Source organism: Stegostoma tigrinum, chromosome 13, assembly GCF_030684315.1.
Source record: "Stegostoma tigrinum isolate sSteTig4 chromosome 13, sSteTig4.hap1, whole genome shotgun sequence".
Taxonomy (NCBI): Eukaryota; Metazoa; Chordata; class Chondrichthyes; order Orectolobiformes; family Stegostomatidae; genus Stegostoma; species Stegostoma tigrinum.
In genome coordinates, this window is record NC_081366.1 from 12,445,549 (window position 1) to 12,471,904 (window position 26,356).

At 31.2% G+C, this 26,356-nt stretch overlaps 1 protein-coding gene across 1 annotated transcript in view; it reads left to right on the top strand.

Moving 5' to 3' along the window:
* The window catches only part of LOC125458322 (tyrosine-protein kinase ITK/TSK-like), a 110,056-nt gene that overhangs the window by 26,892 nt on the left and 56,808 nt on the right, over positions 1 to 26,356 (top strand). The window lies entirely within an intron of this gene.

Genomic DNA, 26,356 nt, shown 5'->3' on the forward strand with positions numbered 1-26,356 from the left:
TACGTAATTGTTCTTTATATGTGTGTGTGAGTATGTAATTGTTCTTTATATGTGTGCGTGAGGACGTAATTGTTCTATATATGTGTGTGTGTGTGTGGGTATCTAATTGTTCTTTATATGTGTGAGTGTGTGTATGTAAATGTTCTTTCTATGTGTGTGTGTGAACATGTAATTGTTCTTTATATGTGTGTGTGTATGTAAATGTTCTTTATATGTGTGTGTGTGAGTATGTAATTGTTCTTTATATGTGTGTGTGTGTATGTAATTGTTCTTTATATGTGTGTGTGAGTATGTAAATGTTCTTTATATGTGTGTGTGTATGTAAATGTTCTTTATATGTGTGTGTGTGAGTATGTAATTGTTCTTTATATGTGTGTGTGCATATGTAATTGTTCTTTGTATGTGTGTGTGTAATTGTTCTTTATATGTGTGTGTGTGTGAGTATGTAATTGTTTTTTATATGTGTGTGTGAGTATGTAATTGTTTTTTATATGTGTGTGAGAGTATGTAATTGTTCTTTATATGTGTGTGTGTGAGTATGTAATTGTTCTTTATATGTGTGTGTGAGGACGTAATTGTTCTATATATGTGTGTGTGTTAGTATGTAATTGTTCTTTATATGTGTGTGTGTATGTAATTGTTCTTTATATGTGTGTGTGTGAGTATGTAATTGTTCTATATATGCGTGTCTGTATGTAATTGTTGTACATATGTGTGTGTATGTATGTAATATTTCTTTATATGTGTGTGTGTGTCAGAATGTAATTGTTCTTTATATGTGTGTGTGAGTATGTAAATGTTCTTTATATGTGTGTGTGTGTGTAATTGTTCTTTATATGTGTGTGTGTGAGTATGTAATTGTTCTATATATGCGTGTCTGTATGTAATTGTTGTACATATGTGTGTGTATGTATGTAATATTTCTTTATATGTGTGTGTGTGTCAGAATGTAATTGTTCTTTATATGTGTGTGTGAGTATGTAAATGTTCTTTATATGTGTGTGAGTGTGTAATTGTTCTTCATATGTGTGTGTGAGTATGTAAATGTTCTTTATATGTGTGTGTGTGAGTATGTAATTGTTCTTTATATGTGTGTGAGAGTATGTAATTGTTCTTTATATGTGTGTGTGAGTATGTAATTGTTCTTCACATGTGTGTGTGTGTGGGTATGTAATTGTTCTTTATATGTGTGTGTGTGTGGGTATGTAATTGTTCTTTATATGTGTGTGTGAGTATGTAATTGTTCTTTATGTGTGTGTGTGTATGTAATTGTTCTTTATATGTGTGTGAGAGTATGTAATTGTTCTTTATATGTGTGTGTGAGTATGTAATTGTTCTTCATATGTGTGTGTGTGTATGTAATTGTTTTTATATGTGTGTGTGTGAGTATGTAATTGTTCTTTATATGTGTGTGTGTGTGGGTATGTAATTGTTCTTTATATGTGTGTGTGAGTATGTAATTGTTCTTTATGTGTGTGTGTCTATGTAATTGTTCTTTATATGTGTGTCTGTGAGTATGTACTTGTTTTTTATATGTGTGTGTTTGAGTATGTAAATGTTCTTTATATGTGTGTGTGAGTACGTAATTGTTCTATATATGTGTGTGTGTGTGTGAGTATGTAATTATTCTTTATATGTGTGTGTGTGTGTGTGTGTGTATGTAATTGTTCTATATATGTGTGTGTGTGTGTGTATGTAAATGTTCTTTATATGTGTGTTTGTGAGTATGTAATTGTTCTTTGTATGTGTGTGTGTGTATGTAAATGTTCTTTATATGTGTGTGTGTGTGTATGTAATGGTTCTTTATATGTGTGTGTGAGTATGTAATTGTTCTATATATGTGTGTGTGTATGTAAATGTTCTTTATATGTGTGTGTGTGTGCATGTAATTGTTCTTTATATGTGTTTGTGTTAGTATGTAATTGTTCTTTATATGTGTGTGTGTATGTAATTGTTCTTTATATGTGTGTGTGTGAGTATGTAATTGTTCTATATATGCGTGTCTGTATGTAATTGTTGTACATATGTGTGTGTATGTATGTAATATTTCTTTATATGTGTGTGCGTGAGAATGTAATTGTTCTTTATATGTGTGTGTGTGTATGTAAATGTTCTTTATACGTGTCTGTGTGTGGGTATGTAATTGTTCTTTATGTGTGTGTGTGTACGTAATTGTTCTTTATAGGTGTGTGTGTGAGTATGTAATTGTTCTTTATGTCTGTGTGTGTATGTAATTGTTCTTTATATGTCTGTGTGTGTATGTAATTGTTCTTTATATGTGTGTGTGCATATGTAATTGTTCTATATATGTGTGTGTGTGTGTGAGTATGTAATTGTTCTTTCTATGTGTGTGTGTGAGTGTGTGATTGTTTTTTATATGTGTGTGTGTATGTAAATGTTCTTTATATGTGTGTGTGTGAGTATGTAATTGTTCTTTATATGTGTGTGTGTATGTAAATGTTCTTTATATGTGTGTGTGTGAGTATGTAATTGTTCTTTATATGTGTGTGTGAGTATGTAAGTATTCTTTATATGTGTGTGTGTGTGCGTATGTAATTGTTCTTTATATGTGTGTGTGCATATGTAATTGTTCTTTATATGTGTGTGTGTATGCAATTGTTCTTTATATGTGTGTGTGTGTGTAATTGTTCTTTATATGTGTGTGTGTATGTAATTGTTCTATATATGTGTGTGTGTGTGAGTATGTAATTGTTCTTTATATGTGTGTGTGTGTGTGTATGTAATTGTTCTTTATACGTGTATGTGTGAGAATGTAATTGTTTTTATATGTGTGTGTGTGAGTATGTAATTGTTCTTTATATGTGTGTGTGAGTATGTAATTGTTCTTTATATGTGTGTGTGTGTGTAATTGTTCTTTATATGTGTGTGTATGTAATTGTTCTTTATATGTGTCTGTGTGTGTGAGTATGTAATTGTTCTTTATATGTGTGTGTGTGAGTATGTAATTCTTTTTTATATGTGTGTGTGTGAGTATGTAAATGTTCTATATATGTGTGTGTGTGTACGTACTTGTTCTTTATATGTGTGTGTGAGTATGTAATTGTTCTTTATATGTGTGTGTGAGGACGTAATTGTTCTATATATGTGTGTGTGTGTGAGTATCTAATTGTTCTTTATATGTGTGTGTGTGTATGTAAATGTTCTTTATATGTGTGTGTGTGAGTATCTAATTGTTCTTTATATGTGTGTGAGAGTATGTAATTGTTCTTTATGTGTGTGTGTGTGTGAGTATGTAATTGTTCTATATATGTGTGTGTGTGTGAGTATGTAATTGTTTTTTATATGTGTGTGTGTGTAATTGTTCTTTATATGTGTGTGTGCATATTTAATTGTTCTTTATATGCGTGTATGTATGGAATTGTTCTATATATATGTGTGTGTGTGTGAGTAGGTAATTGTTCTGTATATGTGTGTGTGTGTGTATGTAAATGTTCTTTATATGTGTGTGTGTGTGTACGTAATTGTTCTTTATATGTGTGTGTGAGTATGTAATTGTTCTTTATATGTGTGCGTGAGGACGTAATTGTTCTATATATGTGTGTGTGTGTGTGGGTATCTAATTGTTCTTTATATGTGAGTGTGTGTATGTAAATGTTCTTTCTATGTGTGTGTGTGAACATGTAATTGTTCTTTATATGTGTGTGTGTATGTAAATGTTCTTTATATGTGTGTGTGTGAGTATGTAATTGTTCTTTATATGTGTGTGTGTGTATGTAATTGTTCTTTATATGTGTGTGTGAGTATGTAAATGTTCTTTATATGTGTGTGTGTATGTAAATGTTCTTTATATATGTGTGTGTGAGTATGTAATTGTTCTTTATATGTGTGTGTGCATATGTAATTGTTCTTTGTATGTGTGTGTGTAATTGTTCTTTATATGTGTGTGTGTGTGAGTATGTAATTGTTTTTTATATGTGTGTGTGAGTATGTAATTGTTTTTTATATGTGTGTGAGAGTATGTAATTGTTCTTTATATGTGTGTGTGTGAGTATGTAATTGTTCTTTATATGTGTGTGTGAGGACGTAATTGTTCTATATATGTGTGTGTGTTAGTATGTAATTGTTCTTTATATGTGTGTGTGTATGTAATTGTTCTTTATATGTGTGTGTGTGAGTATGTAATTGTTCTATATATGCGTGTCTGTATGTAATTGTTGTACATATGTGTGTGTATGTATGTAATATTTCTTTATATGTGTGTGTGTGTCAGAATGTAATTGTTCTTTATATGTGTGTGTGAGTATGTAAATGTTCTTTATATGTGTGTGTGTGTGTAATTGTTCTTTATATGTGTGTGTGTGAGTATGTAATTGTTCTATATATGCGTGTCTGTATGTAATTGTTGTACATATGTGTGTGTATGTATGTAATATTTCTTTATATGTGTGTGTGTGTCAGAATGTAATTGTTCTTTATATGTGTGTGTGAGTATGTAAATGTTCTTTATATGTGTGTGAGTGTGTACTTGTTCTTCATATGTGTGTGTGAGTATGTAAATGTTCTTTATATGTGTGTGTGTGAGTATGTAATTGTTCTTTATATGTGTGTGAGAGTATGTAATTGTTCTTTATATGTGTGTGTGAGTATGTAATTGTTCTTCACATGTGTGTGTGTGTGGGTATGTAATTGTTCTTTATATGTGTGTGTGTGTGGGTATGTAATTGTTCTTTATATGTGTGTGTGAGTATGTAATTGTTCTTTATGTGTGTGTGTGTATGTAATTGTTCTTTATATGTGTGTGAGAGTATGTAATTGTTCTTTATATGTGTGTGTGAGTATGTAATTGTTCTTCATATGTGTGTGTGTGTATGTAATTGTTTTTATATGTGTGTGTGTGAGTATGTAATTGTTCTTTATATGTGTGTGTGTGTGGGTATGTAATTGTTCTTTATATGTGTGTGTGAGTATGTAATTGTTCTTTATGTGTGTGTGTCTATGTAATTGTTCTTTATATGTGTGTCTGTGAGTATGTACTTGTTTTTTATATGTGTGTGTTTGAGTATGTAAATGTTCTTTATATGTGTGTGTGAGTACGTAATTGTTCTATATATGTGTGTGTGTGTGTGAGTATGTAATTATTCTTTATATGTGTGTGTGTGTGTGTGTGTGTATGTAATTGTTCTATATATGTGTGTGTGTGTGTGTATGTAAATGTTCTTTATATGTGTGTTTGTGAGTATGTAATTGTTCTTTGTATGTGTGTGTGTGTATGTAAATGTTCTTTATATGTGTGTGTGTGTGTATGTAATGGTTCTTTATATGTGTGTGTGAGTATGTAATTGTTCTATATATGTGTGTGTGTATGTAAATGTTCTTTATATGTGTGTGTGTGTGCATGTAATTGTTCTTTATATGTGTTTGTGTTAGTATGTAATTGTTCTTTATATGTGTGTGTGTATGTAATTGTTCTTTATATGTGTGTGTGTGAGTATGTAATTGTTCTATATATGCGTGTCTGTATGTAATTGTTGTACATATGTGTGTGTATGTATGTAATATTTCTTTATATGTGTGTGCGTGAGAATGTAATTGTTCTTTATATGTGTGTGTGTGTATGTAAATGTTCTTTATACGTGTCTGTGTGTGGGTATGTAATTGTTCTTTATGTGTGTGTGTGTACGTAATTGTTCTTTATAGGTGTGTGTGTGAGTATGTAATTGTTCTTTATGTCTGTGTGTGTATGTAATTGTTCTTTATATGTCTGTGTGTGTATGTAATTGTTCTTTATATGTGTGTGTGCATATGTAATTGTTCTATATATGTGTGTGTGTGTGTGAGTATGTAATTGTTCTTTCTATGTGTGTGTGTGAGTGTGTGATTGTTTTTTATATGTGTGTGTGTATGTAAATGTTCTTTATATGTGTGTGTGTGAGTATGTAATTGTTCTTTATATGTGTGTGTGTATGTAAATGTTCTTTATATGTGTGTGTGTGAGTATGTAATTGTTCTTTATATGTGTGTGTGAGTATGTAAGTATTCTTTATATGTGTGTGTGTGTGCGTATGTAATTGTTCTTTATATGTGTGTGTGCATATGTAATTGTTCTTTATATGTGTGTGTGTATGCAATTGTTCTTTATATGTGTGTGTGTGTGTAATTGTTCTTTATATGTGTGTGTGTATGTAATTGTTCTATATATGTGTGTGTGTGTGAGTATGTAATTGTTCTTTATATGTGTGTGTGTGTGTGTATGTAATTGTTCTTTATACGTGTATGTGTGAGAATGTAATTGTTTTTATATGTGTGTGTGTGAGTATGTAATTGTTCTTTATATGTGTGTGTGAGTATGTAATTGTTCTTTATATGTGTGTGTGTGTGTAATTGTTCTTTATATGTGTGTGTATGTAATTGTTCTTTATATGTGTCTGTGTGTGTGAGTATGTAATTGTTCTTTATATGTGTGTGTGTGAGTATGTAATTCTTTTTTATATGTGTGTGTGTGAGTATGTAAATGTTCTATATATGTGTGTGTGTGTACGTACTTGTTCTTTATATGTGTGTGTGAGTATGTAATTGTTCTTTATATGTGTGTGTGAGGACGTAATTGTTCTATATATGTGTGTGTGTGTGAGTATCTAATTGTTCTTTATATGTGTGTGTGTGTATGTAAATGTTCTTTATATGTGTGTGTGTGAGTATCTAATTGTTCTTTATATGTGTGTGAGAGTATGTAATTGTTCTTTATGTGTGTGTGTGTGTGTGTATGTAATTGTTCTTTATATGTGTGTGTGCCTATGTAATTGTTCTTTGTATGTGTGTGTGAGTATGTAATTGTTCTTTATATGTGTGTGTGAGGACGTAATTGTTCTATATATGTGTGTGTGTGTGAGTATGTAAATGTTCTTTATATGTGTGTGTGCCTATGTAATTGTTCTTTGTATGTGTGTGTGTATGTAATTGTTCTTTATATGTGTGTGTGTGTACGTACTTGTTCTTTATATGTGTGTGTGAGTATGTAATTGTTCTTTATATGTGTGTGTGAGGACGTAATTGTTCTATATATGTGTGTGTGTGTGAGTATGTAAATGTTCTTTATATGTGTGTGTGCCTATGTAATTGTTCTTTGTATGTGTGTGTGTATGTAATTGTTCTTTATATGTGTGTGTGAGTACGTAATTGTTCTTTATATGTGTGTGTGTGTATGTAATTGTTCTTTATGTGTGTGTATGTAATTGTTCTTTATATGTGTGTGTGAGTACGTAATTGTTCTTTATATGTGTGTGTGTGTGTATGTAATTGTTCTTTATGTGTGTGTGTGTATGTAATTGTTCTTTATATGTGTGTGTGAGTATGTAATCGTTCTTTATATGTGTGTGTGAGGACGTAATTGTTCTATATATGTGTGTGTGTGTGAGTATGTAAATGTTCTTTATATGTGTGTGTGCCTATGTAATTGTTCTTTGTATGTGTGTGTGTATGTAATTGTTCTTTATATGTGTGTGTGTGTATGTAATTGTTCTTTATGTGTGTGTGTGTATGTAATTGTTCTTTATATGTGTGTGTGTGTGTGTGTGTATGTAAATGTACTTTATAAGTGTGAGTGTTAGTATGTAATTGTTGTTTATGTGTGTGTGTGTGAGTATGTAATTGTTCTTTATGTGTGTGTGTGTGTGTGTGTGTATGTAATTGTTCTTTATATGTGTGTGTGCATATGTATTTGTTCTTTGCATGTGTGTGTGTATGTAATTGTTCTTTACATGTGTGTGTGTGTGAGAATGTAATTGTTCTTTATATGTGTGTGTGTATGTAAATGTTCTTTATACGTTTGTGTGTGGGTATGTAATTGTTCTTTATGTGTGTGTGTGTGAGTATGTAATCGTTCTTTATATGTGTGTGTGAGTATGTAATTGTTCTATATATATGTGTGTGTGTGTGTGTGAGTATGTAATTGTTCTATATATGTGTGTGTGTGTGAGTATGTAATTGTTTTTTATATGTGTGTGTGTGTAATTGTTCTTTATATGTGTGTGTGCATATTTAATTGTTCTTTATATGCGTGTATGTATGGAATTGTTCTATATATATGTGTGTGTGTGTGAGTAGGTAATTGTTCTGTATATGTGTGTGTGTGTGTATGTAAATGTTCTTTATATGTGTGTGTGTGTGTACGTAATTGTTCTTTATATGTGTGTGTGAGTATGTAATTGTTCTTTATATGTGTGCGTGAGGACGTAATTGTTCTATATATGTGTGTGTGTGTGTGGGTATCTAATTGTTCTTTATATGTGTGAGTGTGTGTATGTAAATGTTCTTTCTATGTGTGTGTGTGAACATGTAATTGTTCTTTATATGTGTGTGTGTATGTAAATGTTCTTTATATGTGTGTGTGTGAGTATGTAATTGTTCTTTATATGTGTGTGTGTGTATGTAATTGTTCTTTATATGTGTGTGTGAGTATGTAAATGTTCTTTATATGTGTGTGTGTATGTAAATGTTCTTTATATGTGTGTGTGTGAGTATGTAATTGTTCTTTATATGTGTGTGTGCATATGTAATTGTTCTTTGTATGTGTGTGTGTAATTGTTCTTTATATGTGTGTGTGTGTGAGTATGTAATTGTTTTTTATATGTGTGTGTGAGTATGTAATTGTTTTTTATATGTGTGTGAGAGTATGTAATTGTTCTTTATATGTGTGTGTGTGAGTATGTAATTGTTCTTTATATGTGTGTGTGAGGACGTAATTGTTCTATATATGTGTGTGTGTGACTATGTAATTGTTTTTTATATGTGTGTGAGTATGTAAATGTTCTTTATATGTGTGTGTGTATGTAATTGTTCTTTATACGTGTGTGTGAGTTCGTAATTGTTCTTTATGTGTGTGTGTGAGTACGTAATTGCTCTTTATACGTGTGTGTGAGTTCATAATTGTTCTTTATGTGTGTGTGCGTGAGGACGTAATTGTTCTATATATGTGTGTGTGTGTGTGTGGGTATCTAATTGTTCTTCATATGTGTGAGTGTGTGTATGTAAATGTTCTTTCTATGTGTGTGTGTGAACATGTAATTGTTCTTTATGTGTGTGTGTGTATGTAAATGTTCTTTATATGTGTGTGTGTGAGTATGTAATTGTTCTTTATATGTGTGTGTGAGTATGTAATTGTTCTATATATGTGTGTGTGTGTGTGAGTATGTAAATGTTCTTTATATGTGTGTGTGTGAGTATGTAATTGTTCTTTATGTGTGTGTGTGTGAGTATGTAATTGTTCTTTATGTGTGTGTGTGAGTATGTAATTGTTCTATATATGTGTGTGTGTGTGAGTATGTAATCGCTCTTTATATGTGTGTGTGAGTATGCAATTGTTCTTTATATGTGTGTGTGTGTGTGTATGTAATGGTTCTTTATATGTGTGTGTGAGTATGTAATTGTTCTTTATATGTGTGTGTGTGTATGTAAATGTTCTTCATATGTGTGTGTGTGTGCATGTAATTGTTCTTTATATGTGTTTGTGTTAGTATGTAATTGTTCTTTATATGTGTGTGTGTGTGTAATTGTTCTTTATATGTGTGTGTGTATGTAATTGTTCTATATATGTGTGTGTGTGTGAGTATGTAATTGTTCTTTATATGTGTGTGTGTGTGTGTGTATGTAATTGTTCTTTATACGTGTGTGTGAGAGAATGTAATTGTTTTTATATGTGTGTGTGTGAGTATGTAATTGTTCTTTATATGTGTGTGTGAGTATGTAATTGTTCTTTATATGTGTGTGTGTGTGTAATTGTTCTTTATATGTGTGTGTGAGGACGTAATTGTTCTATATATGTGTGTGTGTGTGAGTATCTAATTGTTCTTTATATGTGTGTGTGTGTATGTAAATGTTCTTTATATGTGTGTGTGTGAGTATCTAATTGTTCTTTATATGTGTGTGAGAGTATGTAATTGTTCTTTATGTGTGTGTGTGTGTGTATGTAATTGTTCTTTATATGTGTGTGTGCCTATGTAATTGTTCTTTGTATGTGTGTGTGAGTATGTAATTGTTCTTTATATGTGTGTGTGAGGACGTAATTGTTCTATATATGTGTGTGTGTGTGAGTATGTAAATGTTCTTTATATGTGTGTGTGCCTATGTAATTGTTCTTTGTATGTGTGTGTGTATGTAATTGTTCTTTATATGTGTGTGTGTGTACGTACTTGTTCTTTATATGTGTGTGTGAGTATGTAATTGTTCTTTATATGTGTGTGTGAGGACGTAATTGTTCTATATATGTGTGTGTGTGTGAGTATGTAAATGTTCTTTATATGTGTGTGTGCCTATGTAATTGTTCTTTGTATGTGTGTGTGTATGTAATTGTTCTTTATATGTGTGTGTGAGTACGTAATTGTTCTTTATATGTGTGTGTGTGTATGTAATTGTTCTTTATGTGTGTGTATGTAATTGTTCTTTATATGTGTGTGTGAGTACGTAATTGTTCTTTATATGTGTGTGTGTGTATGTAATTGTTCTTTATATGTGTGTGTGTATGTAATTGTTCTATATATGTGTGTGTGTGTGAGAATGTAATTGTTCTTTATATGTGTGTGTGTGTGAGAATGTAATTGTTCTTTATATGTGTGTGTGTATGTAAATGTTCTTTATACGTTTGTGTGTGTGGGTATGTAATTGTTCTTTATGTGTGTGTGTGTGTGAATATGTAATCGTTCTTTATATGTGTGTGTGAGTATGTAATTGTTCTATATATATGTGTGTGTGTGTGTGTGTGAGTATGTAATTGTTCTATATATGTGTGTGTGTGTGAGTATGTAATTGTTTTTTATATGTGTGTGTGTGTAATTGTTCTTTATATGTGTGTGTGCATATTTAATTGTTCTTTATATGCGTGTATGTATGGAATTGTTCTATATATATGTGTGTGTGTGTGAGTAGGTAATTGTTCTGTATATGTGTGTGTGTGTGTATGTAAATGTTCTTTATATGTGTGTGTGTGTGTACGTAATTGTTCTTTATATGTGTGTGTGAGTATGTAATTGTTTTTTATATGTGTGTGAGAGTATGTAATTGTTCTTTATATGTGTGTGTGTGAGTATGTAATTGTTCTGTATATGTGTGTGTGAGGACGTAATTGTTCTATATATGTGTGTGTGTGACTATGTAATTGTTTTTTATATGTGTGTGAGTATGTAAATGTTCTTTATATGTGTGTGTGTATGTAATTGTTCTTTATACGTGTGTGTGAGTTCGTAATTGTTCTTTATGTGTGTGTGTGTGAGTACGTAATTGCTCTTTATACGTGTGTGTGAGTTCATAATTGTTCTTTATGTGTGTGTGCGTGAGGACGTAATTGTTCTATATATGTGTGTGTGTGTGTGTGGGTATCTAATTGTTCTTCATATGTGTGAGTGTGTGTATGTAAATGTTCTTTCTATGTTTGTGTGTGAACATGTAATTGTTCTTTATGTGTGTGTGTGTATGTAAATGTTCTTTATATGTGTGTGTGTGAGTATGTAATTGTTCTTTATATGTGTGTGTGAGTATGTAATTGTTCTATATATGTGTGTGTGTGTGTGAGTATGTAAATGTTCTTTATATGTGTGTGTGTGAGTATGTAATTGTTCTTTATGTGTGTGTGTGTGAGTATGTAATTGTTCTTTATGTGTGTGTGTGAGTATGTAATTGTTCTATATATGTGTGTGTGTGTGAGTATGTAATCGCTCTTTATATGTGTGTGTGAGTATGCAATTGTTCTTTATATGTGTGTGTGTGTGTATGTAATGGTTCTTTATATGTGTGTGTGAGTATGTAATTGTTCTTTATATGTGTGTGTGTGTATGTAAATGTTCTTCATATGTGTGTGTGTGTGCATGTAATTGTTCTTTATATGTGTTTGTGTTAGTATGTAATTGTTCATTATATGTGTGTGTGTGTGTAATTGTTCTTTATATGTGTGTGTGTATGTAATTGTTCTATATATGTGTGTGTGTGAGTATGTAATTGTTCTTTATATGTGTGTGTGTGTGTGTGTCTGTAATTGTTCTTTATACGTGTGTGTGAGAGAATGTAATTGTTTTTATATGTGTGTGTGTGAGTATGTAATTGTTCTTTATATGTGTGTGTGAGTATGTAATTGTTCTTTATATGTGTGTGTGTGTGTAATTGTTCTTTATATGTGTGTGTGAGGACGTAATTGTTCTATATATGTGTGTGTGTGTGAGTATCTAATTGTTCTTTATATGTGTGTGTGTGTATGTAAATGTTCTTTATATGTGTGTGTGTGAGTATCTAATTGTTCTTTATATGTGTGTGAGAGTATGTAATTGTTCTTTATGTGTGTGTGTGTGTGTATGTAATTGTTCTTTATATGTGTGTGTGCCTTTGTAATTGTTCTTTGTATGTGTGTGTGAGTATGTAATTGTTCTTTATATGTGTGTGTGAGGACGTAATTGTTCTATATATGTGTGTGTGTGTGAGTATGTAAATGTTCTTTATATGTGTGTGTGCCTATGTAATTGTTCTTTGTATGTGTGTGTGTATGTAATTGTTCTTTATATGTGTGTGTGTGTACGTACTTGTTCTTTATATGGGTGTGTGAATATGTAATTGTTCTTTATATGTGTGTGTGAGGACGTAATTGTTCTATATATGTGTGTGTGTGTGAGTATGTAAATGTTCTTTATATGTGTGTGTGCCTATGTAATTGTTCTTTGTATGTGTGTGTGTATGTAATTGTTCTTTATATGTGTGTGTGAGTACGTAATTGTTCTTTATATGTGTGTGTGTGTATGTAATTGTTCTTTATATGTGTGTGTGTATGTAATTGTTCTATATATGTGTGTGTGTGTGAGAATGTAATTGTTCTTTATATGTGTGTGTGTGTGAGAATGTAATTGTTCTTTATATGTGTGTGTGTATGTAAATGTTCTTTATACGTTTGTGTGTGTGGGTATGTAATTGTTCTTTATGTGTGTGTGTGTGAATATGTAATCGTTCTTTATATGTGTGTGTGAGTATGTAATTGTTCTATATATATGTGTGTGTGTGTGTGTGTGAGTATGTAATTGTTCTATATATGTGTGTGTGTGTGAGTATGTAATTGTTTTTTACATGTGTGTGTGTGTAATTGTTCTTTATATGTGTGTGTGCATATTTAATTGTTCTTTATATGCGTGTATGTATGGAATTGTTCTATATATATGTGTGTGTGTGTGTGAGTAGGTAATTGTTCTGTATATGTGTGTGTGTGTATGTAAATGTTCTTTATATGTGTGTGTGTGTGTACGTAATTGTTCTTTATATGTGTGTGTGAGTATTTAATTGTTCTTTATATGTGTGCGTGAGGACGTAATTGTTCTTTATGTGTGTGTGTGTGAGTACGTAATTGCTCTTTATACGTGTGTGTGAGTTCATAATTGTTCTTTATCTGTGTGTGCGTGAGGACGTAATTGTTCTATATATGTGTGTGTGTGTGTGTGGGTATCTAATTGTTCTTCATATGTGTGAGTGTGTGTATGTAAATGTTCTTTCTATGTGTGTGTGTGAACATGTAATTGTTCTTTATGTGTGTGTGTGTATGTAAATGTTCTTTATATGTGTGTGTGTGAGTATGTAATTGTTCTTTATATGTGTGTGTGAGTATGTAATTGTTCTATATATGTGTGTGTGTGTGTGAGTATGTAAATGTTCTTTATATGTGTGTGTGTGAGTATGTAATTGTTCTTTATGTGTGTGTGTGTGAGTATGTAATTGTTCTTTATGTGTGTGTGTGAGTATGTAATTGTTCTATATATGTGTGTGTGTGTGAGTATGTAATCGCTCTTTATATGTGTGTGTGAGTATGCAATTGTTCTTTATATGTGTGTGTGTGTGTATGTAATGGTTCTTTATATGTGTGTGTGAGTATGTAATTGTTCTTTATATGTGTGTGTGTGTATGTAAATGTTCTTCATATGTGTGTGTGTGTGCATGTAATTGTTCTTTATATGTGTTTGTGTTAGTATGTAATTGTTCTTTATATGTGTGTGTGTGTGTAATTGTTCTTTATATGTGTGTGTGTATGTAATTGTTCTATATATGTGTGTGTGTGTGAGTATGTAATTGTTCTTTATATGTGTGTGTGTGTGTGTATGTAATTGTTCTTTATACGTGTGTGTGAGAGAATGTAATTGTTTTTATATGTGTGTGTGTGAGTATGTAATTGTTCTTTATATGTGTGTGTGAGTATGTAATTGTTCTTTATATGTGTGTGTGTGTGTAATTGTTCTTTATATGTGTGTGTGAGGACGTAATTGTTCTATATATGTGTGTGTGTGTGAGTATGTAAATGTTCTTTATATGTGTGTGTGTGTATGTAAATGTTCTTTATATGTGTGTGTGTGAGTATCTAATTGTTCTTTATATGTGTGTGAGAGTATGTAATTGTTCTTTATGTGTGTGTGTGTGTGTAGGTAATTGTTCTTTATATGTGTGTGTGCCTATGTAATTGTTCTTTGTATGTGTGTGTGAGTATGTAATTGTTCTTTATATGTGTGTGTGAGGACGTAATTGTTCTATATATGTGTGTGTGTGTGAGTATGTAAATGTTCTTTATATGTGTGTGTGCCTATGTAATTGTTCTTTGTATGTGTGTGTGTATGTAATTGTTCTTTATGTGTGTGTGTGTGTACGTACTTGTTCTTTATATGTGTGTGTGAGTATGTAATTGTTCTTTATATGTGTGTGTGAGGACGTAATTGTTCTATATATGTGTGTGTGTGTGAGTATGTAAATGTTCTTTATATGTGTGTGTGCCTATGTAATTGTTCTTTGTATGTGTGTGTGTATGTAATTGTTCTTTATATGTGTGTGTGAGTACGTAATTGTTCTTTATATGTGTGTGTGTGTATGTAATTGTTCTTTATATGTGTGTGTGTTTGTAATTGTTCTATATATGTGTGTGTGTGTGAGAATGTAATTGTTCTTTATATGTGTGTGTGTATGTAAATGTTCTTTATACGTTTGTGTGTGTGGGTATGTAATTGTTCTTTATGTGTGTGTGTGTGAATATGTAATCGTTCTTTATATGTGTGTGTGAGTATGTAATTGTTCTATATATATGTGTGTGTGTGTGTGTGAGTATGTAATTGTTCTATATATGTGTGTGTGTGTGAGTATGTAATTGTTTTTTATATGTGTGTGTGTGTAATTGTTCTTTATATGTGTGTGTGCATATTTAATTGTTCTTTATATGCGTGTATGTATGGAATTGTTCTATATATATGTGTGTGTGTGTGAGTAGGTAATTGTTCTGTATATGTGTGTGCGTGTGTATGTAAATGTTCTTTATATGTGTGTGTGTGTGTACGTAATTGTTCTTTATATGTGTGTGTGAGTATGTAATTGTTCTTTATATGTGTGCGTGAGGACGTAATTGTTCTATATATGTGTGTGTGTGTGTGGGTATCTAATTGTTCTTTATATGTGTGAGTGTGTGTATGTAAATGTTCTTTCTATGTGTGTGTGTGAACATGTAATTGTTCTTTATATGTGTGTGTGTATGTAAATGTTCTTTATATGTGTGTGTGTGAGTATGTAATTGTTCTTTATATGTGTGTGTGTGTATGTAATTGTTCTTTATATGTGTGTGTGAGTATGTAAATGTTCTTTATATGTGTGTGTGTATGTAAATGTTCTTTATATGTGTGTGTGTGAGTATGTAATTGTTCTTTATATGTGTGTGTGCATATGTAATTGTTCTTTGTATGTGTGTGTGTGTAATTGTTCTTTATATGTGTGTGTGTGTGAGTATGTAATTGTTTTTTATATGTGTGTGTGAGTATGTAATTGTTTTTTATATGTGTGTGAGAGTATGTAATTGTTCTTTATATGTGTGTGTGTGAGTATGTAATTGTTCTTTATATGTGTGTGTGAGGACGTAATTGTTCTATATATGTGTGTGTGTGACTATGTAATTGTTTTTTATATGTGTGTGAGTATGTAAATGTTCTTTATATGTGTGTGTGTATGTAATTGTTCTTTATGTGTGTGTGTGTGTGAGTACGTAATTGTTCTTTATACGTGTGTGTGAGTTCGTAATTGTTCTTTATGTGTGTGCGCGTGAGGACGTAATTGTTCTATATATGTGTGTGTGTGTGTGTGGGTATCTAATTGTACTTCATATGTGTGAGTGTGTGTATGTAAATGTTCTTTCTATGTGTGTGTGTGAACATGTAATTGTTCTTTATGTGTGTGTGTGTATGTAAATGTTCTTTATATGTGTGTGTGTGAGTATGTAATTGTTCTTTATATGTGTGTGTGAGTATGTAATTGTTCTATATATGTGTGTGTGTGTGTGAGTATGTAAATGTTCTTTATATGTGTGTGTGTGAGTATGTAATTGTTCTTTATGTGTGTGTGTGTGAGTATGTAATTGTTCTTTATGTGTGTGTGTGAGTATGTAATTGTTCTATATATGTGTGTGTGTGTGAGTATGTAATCGCTCTTTATATGTGTGTGTGAGTATGCAATTGTTCTTTATATGTGTGTGTGTGTGTATGTAATGGTTCTTTATATGTGTGTGTGAGTATGTAATTGTTCTTTATATGTGTGTGTGTGTATGTAAATGTTCTTCATATGTGTGTGTGTGTGCATGTAATTGTTCTTTATATGTGTTTGTGTTAGTATGTAATTGTTCTTTATATGTGTGTGTGTATGTAATTGTTCTTTATATGTGTGTGTGTGAGTATGTAATTGTCCTATATATGCGTGTCTGTATGTAATTGTTGTACATATGTGTGTGTATGTATGTAATATTTCTTTATATTTGTGTGTGTGTGAGAATGTAATTGTTCTTTATATGTGTGTGTGTGTATGTAAATGTTCTTTATACGTGTCTGTGTGTGTGTGTGTAATTGTTCTTTATGTGTGTGTGTGTACGTAATTGTTCTTTATATGTGTGTGTGTGAGTATGTAATTGTTCTTTATGTCTGTGTGTGTATGTAATTGTTCTTTATATGTGTGTGTGCATATGTAATTGTTCTATATATGTGTGTGTGTGTGTGAGTATGTAATTGTTCTTTCTATGTGTGTGTGTGAGTGTGTGATTGTTTTTTATATGTGTGTGTGTATGTAAATGTTCTTTATATGTGTGTGTGTGAGTACGTAATTGTTCTTTATATGTGTGTGTGTATGTAAATGTTCTTTATATGTGTGTGTGTGAGTATGTAATTGTTCTTTATATGTGTGTGTGAGTATGTAAGTATTCTTTATATGTGTGTGTGTGTGCGTATGTATTTGTTCTTTATATGTGTGTGTGCATATGTAATTGTTCTTTATATGTGTGTGTGTATGTAATTATTCATTATATGTGTGTGTGTGTGTAATTGTTCTTTATATGTGTGTGTGTATGTAATTGTTCTATATATGTGTGTGTGTGAGTATGTAATTGTTGTTTATATGTGTGTGTGTGTGTGTGTATGTAATTGTTCTTTATATGTGTGTGTGTGAGAATGTAATTGTTTTTATATGTGTGTGTGTGAGTATGTAATTGTTCTTTATATGTGTGTGTGTGTGTAATTGTTCTTTATATGTGTGTGTGTATGTAATTGTTCTTTATATGTGTCTGTGTGTGCGAGTATGTAATTGTTCTTTATATGTGTGTGTGTGAGTATGTAATTCTTTTTTATATGTGTGTGTGTGAGTATGTAAATGTTCTATATATGTGTGTGTGTGTGTACGTACTTGTTCTTTATATGTGTGTGTGAGTATGTAATTGTTCTTTATATGTGTGTGTGAGGACGTAATTGTTCTATATATGTGTGTGTGTGTGAGTATCTAATTGTTCTTTATATGTGTGTGTGTGTATGTAAATGTTCTTTATATGTGTGTGTGTGAGTATCTAATTGTTCTTTATATGTGTGTGAGAGTATGTAATTGTTCTTTATGTGTGTGTGTGTGTGTATGTAATTGTTCTTTATATGTGTGTGTGCCTATGTAATTGTTCTTTGTATGTGTGTGTGAGTATGTAATTGTTCTTTATATGTGTGTGTGAGGACGTAATTGTTCTATATATGTGTGTGTGTGTGAGTATGTAAATGTTCTTTATATGTGTGTGTGCCTATGTAATTGTTCTTTGTATGTGTGTGTGTATGTAATTGTTCTTTATATGTGTGAGTGTGTACGTACTTGTTCTTTATATGTGTGCGTGAGTATGTAATTGTTCTTTATATGTGTGTGTGAGGACGTAATTGTTCTATATATGTGTGTGTGTGTGAGTATGTAAATGTTCTTTATATGTGTGTGTGCCTATGTAATTGTTCTTTGTATGTGTGTGTGTATGTAATTGTTCTTTATATGTGTGTGTGAGTACGTAATTGTTCTTTATATGTGTGTGTGTGTATGTAATTGTTCTTTATGTGTGTGTGTGTATGTAATTGTTCTTTATATGTGTGTGTGAGTACGTAATTGTTCTTTATATGTGTGTGTGTGTATGTAATTGTTCGTTATGTGTGTGTGTGTATGTAATTGTTCTTTATATGTGTGTGTGAGTATGTAATCGTTCTTTATATGTGTGTGTGAGGACGTAATTGTTCTATATATGTGTGTGTGTGTGAGTATGTAAATGTTCTTTATATGTGTGTGTGCCTATGTAATTGTTCTTTGTATGTGTGTGTGTATGTAATTGTTCTTTATATGTGTGTGTGTGTATGTAATTGTTCTTTATGTGTGTGTGTGTATGTAATTGTTCTTTATATGTGTGTGTGTGTATGTAAATGTACTTTATAAGTGTGAGTGTTAGTATGTAATTGTTGTTTATGTGGGTGTGTGTGAGTATGTAATTGTTCTTTATGTGTGTGTGTGCATATGTATTTGTTCTTTGTATGTGTGTGTGTATGTAATTGTTCTTTACATGTGTGTGTGTGAGTATGTAATTCTTTTTTATATGTGTGTGTGTGAGTATGTAAATGTTCTATATATGTGTGTGTGTGTGTGTGTACGTACTTGTTCTTTATATGTGTGTGTGAGTATGTAATTGTTCTTTATCTGTGTGTGTGAGGACGTAATTGTTCTATATATGTGTGTGTGTGTGAGTATCTAATTGTTCTTTATATGTGTGTGAGAGTATGTAATTGTTCTTTATGTGTGTGTGTGTGTGTATGTAATTGTTCTTTATATGTGTGTGTGCCTATGTAATTGTTCTTTGTATGTGTGTGTGAGTATGTAATTGTTCTTTATATGTGTGTGTGATGACGTAATTGTTCTATATATGTGTGTGTGTGTGAGTATGTAAATGTTCTTTATATGTGTGTGTGCCTATGTAATTGTTCTTTGTATGTGTGTGTGTATGTAATTGTTCTTTATATGTGTGTGTGTGTACGTACTTGTTCTTTATATGAGTGTGTGAGTATGTAATTGTTCTTTATATGTGTGTGTGAGGACGTAATTGTTCTATATATGTGTGTGTGTGTGAGTATGTAAATGTTCTTTATATGTGTGTGTGCCTATGTAATTGTTCTTTGTATGTGTGTGTGTATGTAATTGTTCTTTATATGTGCGTGTGAGTACGTAATTGTTCTTTATATGTGTGTGTGTGTATGTAATTGTTCTTTATGTGTGTGTGTGTATGTAATTGTTCTTTATATGTGTGTGTGAGTACGTAATTGTTCTTTATATGTGTGTGTGTGTATGTAATTGTTCTTTATGTGTGTGTGTGTATGTAATTGTTCTTTATATGTGTGTGTGAGTACGTAATTGTTCTTTATATGTGTGTGTGTGTATGTAATTGTTCTTTATGTGTGTGTGTGTATGTAATTGTTCTTTATATGTGTGTGTGAGTACGTAATTGTTCTTTATATGTGTGTGTGTGTATGTAATTGTTCTTTATGTGTGTGTGTGTATGTAATTGTTCTTTATATGTGTGTGTGAGTATGTAATCGTTCTTTATATGTGTGTGTGAGGACGTAAGTGTTCTATATATGTGTGTGTGTGTGAGTATGTAAATGTTCTTTATATGTGTGTGTGCCTATGTAATTGTTCTTTGTATGTGTGTGTGTATGTAATTGTTCTTTATATGTGTGTGTGTGTATGTAATTGTTCTTTATGTGTGTGTGTGTATGTAATTGTTCTTTATATGTGTGTGTGTATGTAAATGTACTTTATAAGTGTGAGTGTTAGTATGTAATTGTTGTTTATGTGTGTGTGTGTGAGTATGTAATTGTTCTTTATGTGTGTGTGTGTGTATATGTAATTGTTCTTTATATGTGTGTGTGCATATGTATTTGTTCTTTGTATGTGTGTGTGTATGTAATTGTTCTTTACATGTGTGTGTGTCAGTATGTAATTGTTCTTTATATGTGTGTGTGTGTATGTAATTGTTCTTTATATGTGTGTGTGTATGTAATTGTTCTATATATGTGTGTGTGTGTGAGAATGTAATTGTTCTTTATATGTGTGTGTGTGTGAGAATGTAATTGTTCTTTATATGTGTGTGTGTATGTAAATGTTCTTTATACGTTTGTGTGTGTGGGTATGTAATTGTTCTTTATGTTTGTGTGTGTGAGTATGTAATCGTTCTTTATATGTGTGTGTGAGTATGTAATTGTTCTATATATATGTGTGTGTGTGTGTGTGAGTATGTAATTGTTCTATATATGTGTGTGTGTGTGAGTATGTAATTGTTTTTTATATGTGTGTGTGTGTAATTGTTCTTTATATGTGTGTGTGCATATTTAATTGTTCTTTATATGCGTGTATGTATGGAATTGTTCTATATATATGTGTGTGTGTGTGAGTAGGTAATTGTTCTGTATATGTGTGTGTGTGTGTATGTAAATGTTCTTTATATGTGTGTGTGTGTACGTAATTGTTCTTTATATGTGTGTGTGAGTATGTAATTGTTCTTTATATGTGTGCGTGAGGACGTAATTGTTCTATATATGTATGTGTGTGTGTGGGTATCTAATTGTTCTTTATATGTGTGAGTGTGTGTATGTAAATGTTCTTTCTATGTGTGTGTGTGAACATGTAATTGTTCTTTATATGTGTGTGTGTATGTAAATGTTCTTTATATGTGTGTGTGTGAGTATGTAATTGTTCTTTATATGTGTGTGTGTGTATGTAATTGTTCTTTATATGTGTGTGTGAGTATGTAAATGTTCTTTATATGTGTGTGTGTATGTAAATGTTCTTTATATGTGTGTGTGTGAGTATGTAATTGTTCTTTATATGTGTGTGTGCATATGTAATTGTTCTTTGTATGTGTGTGTGTGTAATTGTTCTTTATATGTGTGTGTGTGTGAGTATGTAATTGTTTTTTATATGTGTGTGTGAGTATGTAATTGTTTTTTATATGTGTGTGTGAGTATGTAATTGTTCTTTATATGTGTGTGTGAGGACGTAATTGTTCTATATATGTGTGTGTGTGACTATGTAATTGTTTTTTATATGTGTGTGAGTATGTAAATGTTCTTTATATGTGTGTGTGTATGTAATTGTTCTTTATGTGTGTGTGTGTATGTAATTGTTCTTTATATGTGTGTGTGAGTATGTAATCGTTCTTTATATGTGTGTGTGAGGACGTAATTGTTCTATATATGTGTGTGTGTGTGAGTATGTAAATGTTCTTTATATGTGTGTGTGCCTATGTAATTGTTCTTTGTATGTGTGTGTATGTAATTGTTCTTTATATGTGTGTGTGTGTATGTAATTGTTCTTTATGTGTGTGTGTGTATGTAATTGTTCTTTATATGTGTGTGTGTGTATGTAAATGTACTTTATAAGTGTGAGTGTTAGTATGTAATTGTTGTTTATGTGTGTGTGTGTGAGTATGTAATTGTTCTTTATGTGTGTGTGTGTGTGTATGTAATTGTTCTTTATATGTGTGTGTGCATATGTATTTGTTCTTTGTATGTGTGTGTGTATGTAATTGTTCTTTACATGTGTGTGTGTCAGTATGTAATTGTTCTTTATATGTGTGTGTGTGTATGTAATTGTTCTTTATATGTGTGTGTGTATGTAATTGTTCTATATATGTGTGTGTGTGTGAGAATGTAATTGTTCTTTATATGTGTGTGTGTGTGAGAATTTAATTGTTCTTTATATGTGTGTGTGTATGTAAATGTTCTTTATACGTTTGTGTGTGTGAGTATGTAATCGTTCTTTATATGTGTGTGTGAGTATGTAATTGTTCTATATATATGTGTGTGTGTGTGTGTGAGTATGTAATTGTTCTATATATGTGTGTGTGTGTGAGTATGTAATTGTTTTTTATATGTGTGTGTGTGTAATTGTTCTTTATATGTGTGTGTGCATATTTAATTGTTCTTTATATGCGTGTATGTATGGAATTGTTCTATATATATGTGTGTGTGTGTGAGTAGGTAATTGTTCTGTATATGTGTGTGTGTGTGTATGTAAATGTTCTTTATATGTGTGTGTGTGTGTACGTAATTGTTCTTTATATGTGTGTGTGAGTATGTAATTGTTCTTTATATGTGTGCGTGTGGACGTAATTGTTCTATATATGTGTGTGTGTGTGTGGGTATCTAATTGTTCTTTATATGTGTGAGTGTGTGTATGTAAATGTTCTTTCTATGTGTGTGTGTGAACATGTAATTGTTCTTTATATGTGTGTGTGTATGTAAATGTTCTTTATATGTGTGTGTGTGAGTATGTAATTGTTCTTTATATGTGTGTGTGTGTATGTAATTGTTCTTTATATGTGTGTGTGAGTATGTAAATGTTCTTTATATGTGTGTGTGTATGTAAATTGTCTTTATATGTGTGTGTGTGAGTATGTAATTGTTCTTTCTATGTGTGTGTGCATATGTAATTGTTCTTTGTATGTGTGTGTGTGTAATTGTTCTTTATATGTGTGTGTGTGTGAGTATGTAATTGTTTTTTATATGTGTGTGTGAGTATGTAATTGTTTTTTATATGTGTGTGAGAGTATGTAATTGTTCTTTATATGTGTGTGTGTGAGTATGTAATTGTTCTTTATATGTGTGTGTGAGGACATAATTGTTCTATATATGTGTGTGTGTGACTATGTAATTGTTTTTTATATGTGTGTGAGTATGTAAATGTTCTTTATATGTGTGTGTGTATGTAATTGTTCTTTATACGTGTGTGTGAGTTCGTAATTGTTCTTTATGTGTGTGTGTGTGAGTACGTAATTGCTCTTTATACGTGTGTGTGAGTTCATAATTGTTCTTTATGTGTGTGTGCGTGAGGACGTAATTGTTCTATATATGTGTGTGTGTGTGTGTGGGTATCTAATTGTTCTTCATATGTGTGAGTGTGTGTATGTAAATGTTCTTTCTATGTGTGTGTGTGAACATGTAATTGTTCTTTATGTGTGTGTGTGTATGTAAATGTTCTTTATATGTGTGTGTGTGAGTATGTAATTGTTCTTTATATGTGTGTGTGAGTATGTAATTGTTCTATATATGTGTGTGTGTGTGTGAGTATGTAAATGTTCTTTATATGTGTGTGTGTGAGTATGTAATTGTTCTTTATATGTGTGTGTGAGTATGTAATTGTTCTATATATGTGTGTGTGTGTGTATGTAAATGTTCTTTATATGTGTGTGTGTGAGTATGTAATTGTTCTTTATATGTGTGTGTGAGTATGTAATTGTTCTATATATATGTGTGTGTGTGTGTGTGTAATTGTTCTTTATATGTGTGTGTGTGTATGTAATTGTTCTTTATATGTGTGTGTGTGTGTGTGTAATTGTTCTTTATATGTGTGTGTGTGTATGTAATTGTTCTATATATGTGTGTGTGTGTGTGTATGTAATTGTTCTTTATATGTGTGTGTGTGAGTATGTAAATGTTCTTTATATGTGTGTGTGTACGTACTTGTTCTTTATATGTGTGTGTGTGTATGTAAATGTTCTTTATATGTGTGTGAGGACGTAATTGTTCTATATATGTGTGTGTGTGTGTGAGTATCTAATTGTTCTTTATATGTGTGTGTGTGTGTATGTAAATGTTCTTTCTATGTGTGTGTGTGAGTATGTAATCGTTCTTTATATGTGTGTGTGAGTATGTAATTGTTCTATATATGTGTGTGTGTGAGTATGTAATTGTTCTTTATGTGTGTGTGTGTGAGTATGTAATTGTTCTTTATGTGTGTGTGTGAGTATGTAATTGTTCTATATATGTGTGTGTGTGTGAGTATGTAATCGCTCTTTATATGTGTGTGTGAGTATGTAATTGTTCAATATATGTGTGTGTGTGAGTATGTAATCGCTCTTTATATGTGTGTGTGAGTATGTAATTGTTCTTTATATGTGTGTGTGAGTATGTAATCGCTCTTTATATGTGTGTGTGAGTATGTAATTGTTCTATATATGTGCGTGTGTGTGAGTATGTAATTGTTCTTTATATGTGTGTGTGTGAGTATGTACTTGTTTTTATATGTGTGTGTGTGTATGTAATTGTTCTTTATATATGTGTGTGTGAGTATGTAATCGTTCTTTATATGTGTGTGTGAGTATGTAATTGTTCTATATATATGTGTGTGTGTGTGTGTGTAATTGTTCTTTATATGTGTGTGTGTGTATGTAATTGTTCTTTATATGTGTGTGTGTGTGTGTGTAATTGTTCTTTATATGTGTGTGTGTGTATGTAATTGTTCTATATATGTGTGTGTGTGTGTGTATGTAATTGTTCTTTATATGTGTGTGTGTGAGTATGTAAATGTTCTTTATATGTGTGTGTGTACGTACTTGTTCTTTATATGTGTGTGTGTGTATGTAAATGTTCTTTATATGTGTGTGAGGACGTAATTGTTCTATATATGTGTGTGTGTGTGTGAGTATCTAATTGTTCTTTATATGTGTGTGTGTGTGTATGTAAATGTTCTTTCTATGTGTGTGTGTGAGTATGTAATCGTTCTTTATATGTGTGTGTGAGTATGTAATTGTTCTATATATGTGTGTGTGTGAGAGTATGTAATTGTTCTTTACATGTGTGTGTGTGTATGTAATTGTTCTTTTTATGTGTGTGTGAGTACGTAATTGTTCTATATATGTGTGTGTGTATGTAATTGTTCTTTATATGTGTGTGTGCCTATGTAATTGTTCTTTGTATGTGTGTGTGTATGTAATTGTTCTTTACATGTGTGTGTGAGTACGTAATTGTTCTATATATGTGTGTGTGTGTATGTAATTGTTCTTTATATGTGTGTGTGTGTATGTAATTGTTCTTTATATGTGTGTGTGTGTGTGTGTGTGCATGTAATTGTTCTTTATATGTGTGTGTGTGTGTGTGTGTGTGTATGTAAATGTACTTTATATGTGTGTGTGTGAGTATGTAATTGTTCTTTATATGTGTGTGTGCATATGTATTTGTTCTTTGTATGTGTGTGTGTATGTAATTGTTCTTTACATGTGTGTGTGTCAGTATGTAATTGTTCTTTATATATGTGTGTGTGTATGTAATTGTTCTTTATATGTGTGTGTGTATGTAATTGTTCTATATATGTGTGTGTGAGTATGTAATTGTTCTATATATGTGTGTGTGTGTGTGTATGTATGTAATTGTTCTTTATATGTGTGTGTGTGTGAGAATGTAATTGTTCTTTATATGTGTGTGTGTATGTAATTGTTCTTTATATGTGTGTGTGTATGTAAATGTTCTTTATACGTTTGTGTGTGTGTGTATGTAATTGTTCTTTATATGTGTGTGAGTATGTAAATGTTCTTTATACGTTTGTGTGTGTGGGTATGTAATTGTTCTTTATATGTGTGTGTGAGTATGTAATTGTTCTATATATGTGTGTGTGTGTGAGTATGTAATTGTTCTTTATATGTGTGTGTGAGTATGTAATTGTTCTATATATGTGTGTGTGTGTGAGTATGTAATTGTTCTTTATATGTGTGTGTGAGTATGTAATTGTTCTTTATATGTGTGTGTGTATGTAAATGTTCTTTATACGTTTGTGTGTGTGGGTATGTAATTGTTCTTTATGTGTGTGTGTGTGAGTATGTAATCGTTCTTTATATGTGTGTGTGTGTGTGTGTATGTAAATGTACTTTATATGTGTGTGTGTGAGTATGTAATTGTTGTTTATGTGTGTGTGTGTGAGTATGTAATTGTTGTTTATGTGTGTGTGTGTGAGTATGTAATCGTTCTTTATATGTGTGTGTGTGAGTATGTAATCGTTCTTTATATGTGTGTGTGAGTATGTAATTGTTCTATATATATGTGTGTGTGTGTGTGAGTATGTAATCGTTCTTTATATGTGTGTGTGTGCGTGTGTGTGTAATTGTTCTTTATATGTGTGTGTGCATATTTAATTGTTCTTTATATGTGTGTGTGTATGTAATTGTACTATATGTGTGTGTGTGAGTATGTAATTGTTCTTTATATGTGTGTGTGAGTATATAATTGTTTTTTATATGTGTGTGTGTGAGTATGTAAAT